The sequence below is a fragment of the Anolis carolinensis genome, chromosome 1 (assembly GCF_035594765.1).
Source record: "Anolis carolinensis isolate JA03-04 chromosome 1, rAnoCar3.1.pri, whole genome shotgun sequence".
Taxonomy (NCBI): domain Eukaryota; kingdom Metazoa; phylum Chordata; class Lepidosauria; order Squamata; family Dactyloidae; genus Anolis; species Anolis carolinensis.
This window is the reverse complement of record NC_085841.1, coordinates 254,633,794-254,643,312: the sequence shown is the minus strand read 5'-3', so window position 1 is coordinate 254,643,312 and position 9,519 is coordinate 254,633,794. Positions and strand designations below refer to the sequence as shown.

Here is a 9,519-nt window from a genome sequence, read left to right as displayed (position 1 = left end):
TTTCTCCCTTCACCTGGAGACAGGGAGGAGGCTTCAAAGCCTAAAAATTGCCTGTTCATAAGGAGTTGCTGTAGGGAACCCTTGCCTGTAAAATCATTGTTTCAAGAACCAGTGAATCAAGTTGTGGTAATACGCAGCATGACAGTTTGATCAGAATGCACAGTCTTTTTTGTCTTGAACTGTACCAGTTCCTCACTGAAGATCTGGCTTAATTGGATTCATCCACTAAGAGAACTGACATCAGTGAAAAGATTTGTGACAGTTCAGCAAGGAGAATTCTTTAAGGCAGATTAAATACAAATGACTTAAATCCATTCCTTGGCCACCTGTATTGTTTAAGTATGCATTTGTGTGTGTTATATAAACTGTAACGCAAGATATATGCCTCTGGGAAGGAAAAAAGCCCAACTGTGATATACAGGTACACCAATTTTCCTTGACTATCTATTTAGCAGAATGGAGGTTGATTATAAAAAGATTAACTGGGATTAATCTGAACGGACCACATGGGATCTCCAAACTTGTTATCACTAGACCGTTGAGGAGAATGACATTTTCTATCTGAAACATGTGGGGAATTTAGAAGGTTGTGCGATGCAAAGCCAAATGGCTTCCTTGGTTCCCAAAATTATTCTTTAAGGTGATGTTTTTCTTTATTTATTTTGATTTCTTTTCATGTACAGCTCAACCTATATATATATATATATATATATATATATATATATATATATATATTTAAAAGAAACATAAAATTACTTAAATGGCAGGATATAGTTTCCAGATTGTATTCTTGGTTGTTATTCCAATTGCTATTATCTGTGGGGAATGCTGACAATTTAAGTACAGGAAAGCAATTTGAATGAAAGCTGCACGTCTAATATTTTATGGCAAACAAATTTGTGATGGAGCATGCAGGTGGAATGTTAATGTGAGCACCTTATTGTCTCTATGGATTTGGGTGGAACAACGATAGTGTAGAAGTTACAGAGCACAGTGAGCATCATAATGCAATTCATGAGCTGCTTGCAGAATGAAAATGATGATTTTATTGGCATGTGCCATTATCAATGAGGATATCAGCTCATTCAGAAGACAGTATTCACACAAGGTCCTTTGATCTTGGCTATTAAACAGATTCTTACATTATTGTGTTACTAAGTAGAATAAGCTAGTTATACTTTAATTCTGGACAAGAGATAATTTGACCCGTGTCACACTAGCAAGTCACACAGAAGTAATTTCCATCACCTCCAATTAGTCTTTGTTTGGACCAATCAAAAGCCTCCCAGAAAGGATATTCCAGCCTTGTGGGACAGGTTTTAAGGGTGCTTTGGGGCTGCAGTAGAATTGTTCCCCTCTATTCTGTATTCCATGGTTGCACAAGCAGATGTGAGTACCACTTGCTATGGACATTGCTGAAAATCTCAAACAAAAGTCACATTGGAGGACACATTTCAGCCAAAGTTCAGAAGTGTGACCGCCCAGTGATTTCAGGTATATATTCACAGTGACAACAGTATTGGACTGGGGTTTGGGAGATAGATCCTCATTGAACTATGGCTGGATTAATTTGATCAGTCACCTTCCCTGAGCCTGGCCTTTCTCATGAGGTTGTTGCTAGGATAAAAAGGTGAGAACGACAACTGTTATGATTGAGCCTCATGGCTCTGCTTCTGGCAGATGTGGACGTAAGACTCCTCGAGAGTCAGACACTCTCGAGGAGCGAGAAAGAAAGAGGCTGCGAGATATCTTTGCAGAACCGTCTGACGAAGAGTCTTTTAAGGGGTTCACGGAGAGAATGGAGGAAGAGCTGGTTAGCTCGGAAGAGGATGAGATGGATTGGACTCGGGTAAGGGAGGAGTTGGGTGCCACTGGCAATAATGGGATGGAAGATGAATGGGGACCTTCAGGATTAGACCCATGGACAAGCTGGAGGGATGGGACGGGATCCACAGCTGGGGATGCTGTGGGGCGTAGTCAGAGGTGTTCCAGCTCTGATGAGGAAAGTGATGAGGAAACGCCCGGGTTAAGGAGGGCAGCTGATAGTGATGAGGATTTGTAACTGGCATAAAATGAGGCTTGGGAGCAATTGCAAATTGCGTTGGGCAAGGTAATCTGGACGAACGCTTGGGATCTGTGTGGGACGCTTTCCTGAAGACTGGTGTGTTTTCGTGTGCTGATACGTAAGTTGTTTTGGAATTTGGGTTCAGACGGCGGGAGGAATTGTGTGGGCTTTTGTTTGTGCAAAACCTCTGCTTAATCTCAATAGCTTTGACCTTCCGTCGTCTTCTTGACGGACGCCATCTGCTACTCTGGATTTACGGACTGAAAACTGACTACGGGCTCGCTTTCTCCTATTGGACTTGGAAAACTGCAAACGTCTGATTCTGCCTCTCGACCTTCGGAACGAATTGGGACTACGCTACTGCTTCAATCCTTGGCTGTTGAGTTTGTATTGGAAATTTGCCTTGCTGTGTGAAGGAGTGACTCCTAGTTACTCAAAACATAGTGCTGGCAGCAGAGAGTTATCTGCTGCCAATTAGTTGCATTCTTTTGAACTCCTTGTTTCCCAGCTTCTGTTTGTTTTTCCCCAGGCTGAAGCAAGCTGTTTTGATTTTACCCGGATTAAACTCCGGTTTAATCCGGTTTATCTTTTGAACGTTTTTTTCTTGCCCCTTTTTGTTTTTAAAGGCTAAGTTGCCTTGCCCTTGTCTTTTACGGGCATTTTGAGTTCTGTAAATCCAATAAACTCTGTTATCTTTGATCTTGTGGCGTTCTGTCCTTGACAACAACCAAGTGCATTGCTTTTAGTTCACAGAAGGAAATAATGGATAGCCATGTAACCAATTGTAAATCAAATAAATATGCAAACGACAGTCTTTTTAAAAACAGTAGCATTTTACAAAATGGATTTACTTTGGCTTGATTATTTCTAGAAAGGCATTTTAATCAATTTTCAAAGAATATTAGGTAGGTACACACATGACCTACCACCATGACCTCCTGTATGACTTGTCTTCTCCAAATTCTGACTTCACTCCTTCTGCTTATTCAATTAACCTTTCCAAGTAAGTTGTTAGCATTAATCAATTTTGATAGGCACTGTAATGCCGCATGTTCATCTGTTGGTATCACTATATGGTTTGTTCACTGCCATGCCTTTCAAGTGACTGCATTTGCGGAATGCAGCAAATAACAAATTCCTTGTAAAATTTACAAGTAACGATGAGCACAGTAAAAAAAATGTTGGAATACATAAGACCCCTTGAGGTTTTTGAATCACGGCTCTCTGGAGAAGAAGAGTGGGTCAGTTTCAATTGCTTAGATTGGAAAGTGGTAGCAAAAGTGGTAGCAGGTGGAATTGCTGATTCCTTCTTTCCCCAACACATCTGAAGGCCAGATGGAGTGAGGAAACTTATTCTGCACATAATTGAAGACTCCTCAGTTTTACGATAAGGGGACAAACCCCCAATGTGGTGTGTCAGGGGGCAGGGAAAAATTGCTATTATTTCTGCACTTTGAGAATGCAACCTTTTATTTGTTATTGTACCATAAGAAATGACTCATATACAGAAACTTTACAAGACTAAAAAAATACTTTCTTCAGCAAACCATAGATTGAGTAGGAGGCCCAATAAGGCACCCTTGTACCCTTGCAAGGAATAGAGATCCAGAAATATCTACCATCTATGTCAATTATGTGATAATTCCCCTGCACAGTTCACCGATACCTCTCTACTCATAGTTGATGCTGCCTTTTAAAGAAGCTATCTGTTGAAGGCCTGACCAGATGCAATCTCAAACAACCTTTTCCTTGCAGGCATAAGGCTTTTCGTATAAAGGTGTTTTTTGCAATGGTTAAAAAAAGAGTCTGTTTCAACTTTCCATATCCCTTCTATATCTACTCAGGTTTAGATTTTGCTTTGATATTTTTCAAAGACTGGTTTTAGAATGAAAAACCACTAATACAATAGAGTTGCCACAGAAAACTGCTTCTGAATTTTAATCAAACTATGTGTTGCTTCCCCTCCCCTTAATCCTTCTGTTTCCCTCTTTCCTAATTATTAGGGGCACACTTGAGATTCAGATATATGCACCCCCCCCCCAAATCAAAAACAAATGATGAACCAAACATAGAGATGTAGAAATCAAGGCTGGGCTCTTTCACAATGGGCAAAATCTAGATCTAGACACTCCTGAATATTCAATAGAAATTTGGCATTGGATGAAATCAGAGACCATTTTTTTTGTGCCAGGAGCGATTTGAGGAAGTCACTTCTGATGTAAGAGAATTGGCCATCCGCAAGGATGTTGCCCAGGGGACGCCCGGATGCTTTGAGGTTTTTACCAACCATGTGGGAGGCTTCTCTCATGTCCCACATGGTGCTGGAGCTGACAGAGAGAGCTCATCCGCATTCTCCTCGGGTTGGATTCAAACCGGTAACCTATAGGTTAGCAACCCAACCTTCAAGTCATCAGTCCTGCCAGCACAAGGGTATAATCCACTGCGCCACCGGGGGCTCCTCATCACAGACATGGTGAATCTCCAATGTGTATCCAAGGTTCTCTATACAAGGTGATAGGAGCTATGCTTGATAAATATGACTTGCAATCAAGTTTTAAGGCAGAGAGATCTCTCCTGACATAGTCTGAACAACAAGAGGCCAGTACAGAGTGATATACTGAATCACTGGACATCCTGAAAAAAACCCCCTTCATTTTCAAAGAACAAATTAACTTTTTTCTTCAAACCACTCTCAGTATATTTCTCATGTATTGGTCACGTATTCATAAATAACAAAACTATTAAATCTATTCATCTGATAATTTCAACAATCCCCAAAAATATATGTGTATTTCAATTATACCTTTGTGTTGATTCAGACATGCTACAAAGCTGCCAAAGTTGAAAATATCATTTTCTTTCTTGAAACATCAACATAAAAAGAAATACAAACTGTCATCTAACATTTTGTATTTTGGAAAAAATATCTATTTTAAAAAATAGAAGCCATCCTCTATCTCATTTAGATGGAAACATATTGCAGTATGATAAAAGAAGGCGCCCATATGCTTGGTGAGTTAATTAGTGTGGCAGACATTTCATAATCCTGTTCCAATCTTGTTTCATCTAATGATGATGAAATAGATCTTGCTGTTTGCCATACCCACCAAGTGCCATTTGAACAAAGTGTGTGTGTGTTTCACTAAGCAGCCTCTCACCAAAGATAGCTCATTATATTATCTGAAGCTGATCTAATGTGGTTTTTATATCGCTTTAATATCAAGTATTATTTGACCATCACTTTTTGGCATTCATAGAGGGCAAAGTAGTACTTTTAAAATACTGTTAAAGACAAATATATCATTTCACCACCACTGCCACCACACAGCAGTAAGGAAAGAGTCTGTTTTCAAAGTTGAACTATCACCCAGGGAGTTTTTTTCTGATATAATAATTAAAGGGCTAAGACTGAAAAGTCCCAGTATTGAAAGCAAGTCATAGCTATTGTCTTCATGCACTTCTGTGTCTCTCCCTCTGCAATTTGCTTGCCAGTCTATGGCAACCTCATGAATTACACAGGGTTTTCTTGGACAAGGAATGCTCAGAGGTGGTTTTGCCAGTTCTCTCTTCTGAAATATAGCCCACAGTACCTGGCATTTGTTGCCAGTCACCTATCCAAGTACTAATCATGATATCTATCTAATAATATCTAATTGAGGGTGCATCTGCACTGAATAATTAATGCAGTTTGACATCATTTTTACTGCCATGGCTCAATGCTATAGAATCTTGGAAGCTAGAGTTTGTCGAGGCACCATCAGTTTTGACACAGAAGGCTAAAGACCAAGATTGGTCTTCTATATCATGCTGTAAAAAGATTTGGCAGGGACATTGTTTTTATAAATTGTGAAAAAATAATATACAATGACTAAGTCCATATATAGTTATTATTATTTTTTTGGTTTTTCTTTTCATGAGAAGACCTTCAAAACTTTTCTAAGGAATTTACTGACTTCTCTTTATGAATCTTTTTGGTAAATACAGTAGAGTTTCACTTATCCAAGCTAAACGGGCTGGCAGAACCTTGGATAAGCGAATATCTTGGATAATAAGGAGGGATTAAGGAAAAGCCTATTAAACATCAAATTAGGTTATGATTTTACAAATTAAGCACCAAAACATCATGTTATACAACAAATTGACAGAAAAAGTAGTTCAATATACAGTAATGTTATGTTGTAATTACTGTATTTAAGAATTTCGCACCAAAATATCACAATATATTGAAAACATTGACTACAAAAATGCATAAGATAATCCAGAACCTTGGATAAGTGAGTCTTGAATAAGTGAGACTCTACTGTACATTTCAAGATAAGGGGAAAGGGTTAATAATAGTCCTTGTTATTCCCCATGTCTTTGTTATCCCCCATTCTATTATTCTTACTACTGTTTCCCATGCCTTTTTTATTTTGTCAGCTGTTTATTGCTGTTGTTTTCATATGCTGGAGCCCCCAGTGGTGCAGTGGATTAAACCACTGAGCTGCTGAACTTGATGCCCGAGAAGTCAGCAGTTCGAATCCGGGGAGTGGGGTGAGCTCATATTAGCCCCAGCTTCTGCTAACCTAGCAGTTTGAAAACATGTAAGTGTGAGTAGATCAATAGGTACCTCTCCGGCGGGAAGGTAACGGCATTCCATGCAGTCATGTTGGCCACATGCCGGCTCTTTGGCTTAGAAATGGAGATGAGCACAAACCCCCAGAGTTGGACATGACTAGACTTAATGTCAGGGGAAAGCCTTTACTTTAACCTTTGATATTTTATTTCTATGATTGATATTTTATGACATTTATCATTTTGATCCTCTATTTAAAATGACACTACAAAAGACATAAACACATTTAAATACAATCAAAAGTAACATTTCTTAACTAAGTAGTCATGCATCCCAGAAAGTCTTCACAAAAAAGTCTGTAGTCACAGAGTTCTGTTAACAGTGAAATTTATGTCTGAAATACTGAGATCACAAACCAATGTGCTTTTTGTAATGTAGATGTCATTGAGGTTAGAATCTATGACCTTCTTAAATATATGCACTGACTATATTTAAATAACATTGTTTTTAGTCATTGAATTTTTGCCTATTTATTGCAAGCCACTTTGAGTCCCCTCAGGGAGAAAGGCGGGGTAAAAGTGATGTAAATAAATAGCATAGACAAAAATGAATCACAAACGACACTAGATACAATTTTCTGCCCACAGGTGAATGCTATAGAAAAGCAATAAATAGCTTCAGCGTAACTAACTGAACTTGAAGTCTCCCAAGTGGCTGTTTTGTTATATTTTGATTGCTTACTTTCTATAGATAATGCAATGATGATTTACTGTTAGAAAACAAAAATGATGCATGACAAAGAATTTAACTGGATGAAGTCTCCAAAGCAAGAAAATAACAGTAAAAAAACTTTCTTGGAAGAGGGAGGATTATGTCACTATCATTTGCATTATATTCCCTCCAGTGGGTTTAGACAATGTAATCCTAATATGGTTTTCTAAAACACATTCCTGTTCAGCTTCTCTCTGTTTTTTTTTTAATAATCTGTCTGTCTTTACTCTTCATGAACATTTAAGGAGGGAAAAGGAAGAATGGTCATGCAATATCTTTTGACTGGCGGTGCCTGGAATGCATTTTCTGGAAACACCTTGATAGACTTTGAACTGGTACCAGACTTTTCAGAACGTTAACTAGATCAGAAGGATGCACAGATAAATCCTTCTATGGATCTTTCCTTAGACTTATGCAAGATGTAATGAGCTTGTTTTCTGCTGCTCCAGAGACTAGGGCACAAAACAATGGATTCAAACTATTGGAAAAGAGATTCCACTTAAACATTAGGAAGATCCTCTTGATGGTAAAATCAATGGAATAGGCTGCCTTGAAGTTAGATGGTGTCTCCTTCACTGGAGGTTTTAAAGCAGAGCCTGGATGGCTTTAGTTGTGTGTGGTGAAATGGGCGTGGGTTGGTTAGCTTTTGTAGTCTCTTCCAGCTTTTGCATTCTCTGATTCCCTCTGAAAATAAGGGGAAATGTTATCTTTGTACCTCTTTCAAGCTGCATATAGGGCATCATAAAAAATGTTTTGTTTTTTCCCTAAGTTCAAAAGAAACTAAATGAGAAGTTGAGTCGCTTTGGGGAGATAGGGCAGAATATTACTACTACTACTACTACTACTACTACTACTACTACTAATAATAATAATAATTCAGTGAAGTCTAAAATTTATTATTAAAAATCCCTTTCAAAAGTATAGGTGCCATATGCATGCATATGTACCTAATTTAGACCATAATGTATACAGATTCAGTCTACAAGAAGTCTGGGAGATGCCCCACCAGATACCAATGCTACATGAAAGTTTGACTTTCCTCCAAGTTTCTAATTAAGAAGAGAAGATGTAAGTGTATGCTTTTGATGGTTTTTCCAATCTGAAATCAAAGGGAATAGAAGGATTTTGCACCCAGTTCTTATTTACTCTTGGTAGCATGAGTGGGGCAGATGGACTTTATCTTGACTCAGAACACATTGTACATTTCTCAGCATGCTTGGAATAAGATTGCAAGTATATCCACAACTTTCAGTTTACAAACTGTTGCATATAAAGCCCTGAATAAACATGGGACCTAGCTTGTTTTCTGCTGCCCTGGAGACCAGAACGTGGAACAATGGCTTCAAACTACAGGAAAGGAGATTCCACCTGAACAGTAGGAAGAACTTCCTCACTGTGAGAGCTGTTCATCAGTGGAATTCTCTCTCTGCCCTTCGGAGGGTTTTAAGCAGAGGCTGGGTGGCTATCTATCAGATGTGCTTTGAATGTGGTTTTCCTGCTTCTTGGTAGGGGGTTGGACTGGATGGCCCATGAGGTCTCTTCCAATTCTATGATTCTATGATTCTATGGCTGCATGTTACTTCCTGCCTACCCACTTGCCCTATTTCTCCACCTCTTTCATGTCCAAACTAGCCAGAGTCTCTGGCTTGTTTGGACATTAAAATGAACCAAAACCTCAACTCTGGAAGGGGACAAGGAAAGAGATGGAGGAAAAAGGAAGAAGAAAAATATTCATCTCTCCCCACACACATACACACATTCTTAAATTTGTGGTTTGTTATTTATGAAACAGGAAGGTATTTCCAAAACAGGTCAACATTTACTCAACTAAATGAACATCATCAGCCAACTATAGAGAGCGGACAGCCCTCCTATTAAAACAGCTCCACTGGCTATCAATAACTTTCCAGTCCCAATTCAAGGTGCTGGTTATCACCTATAAAGCACTAAACGGACCAGCTCTGGCTTATCTTTGTGATCGCATCTCCTATTATGTAGCTGCAAGATCCTCAAGATCTGCTGGGGAGGCCCTTCTTTCGTTCCCGCTGCCGTCTCAAGAGCGGCTGGTGGGGACGAGGGAAAGGGCCTTCTCGGCGGCAGCCCCCCGGCTCTAGAACTCCCTCCTGAG

At 39.2% G+C, this 9,519-nt stretch overlaps 1 long non-coding RNA gene across 1 annotated transcript; it reads left to right on the top strand.

Annotated features, from left to right (window-relative positions):
- Positions 1–1,650: 1,650 nt before the first annotated feature.
- On the top strand, positions 1,651–2,764 carry LOC134295324 (uncharacterized). Its single transcript, XR_010001867.1, has 2 exons — positions 1,651–2,183; positions 2,270–2,764. It is a non-coding gene; the product is annotated as an uncharacterized LOC134295324 (long non-coding RNA).
- Positions 2,765–9,519: the final 6,755 nt, after the last annotated feature.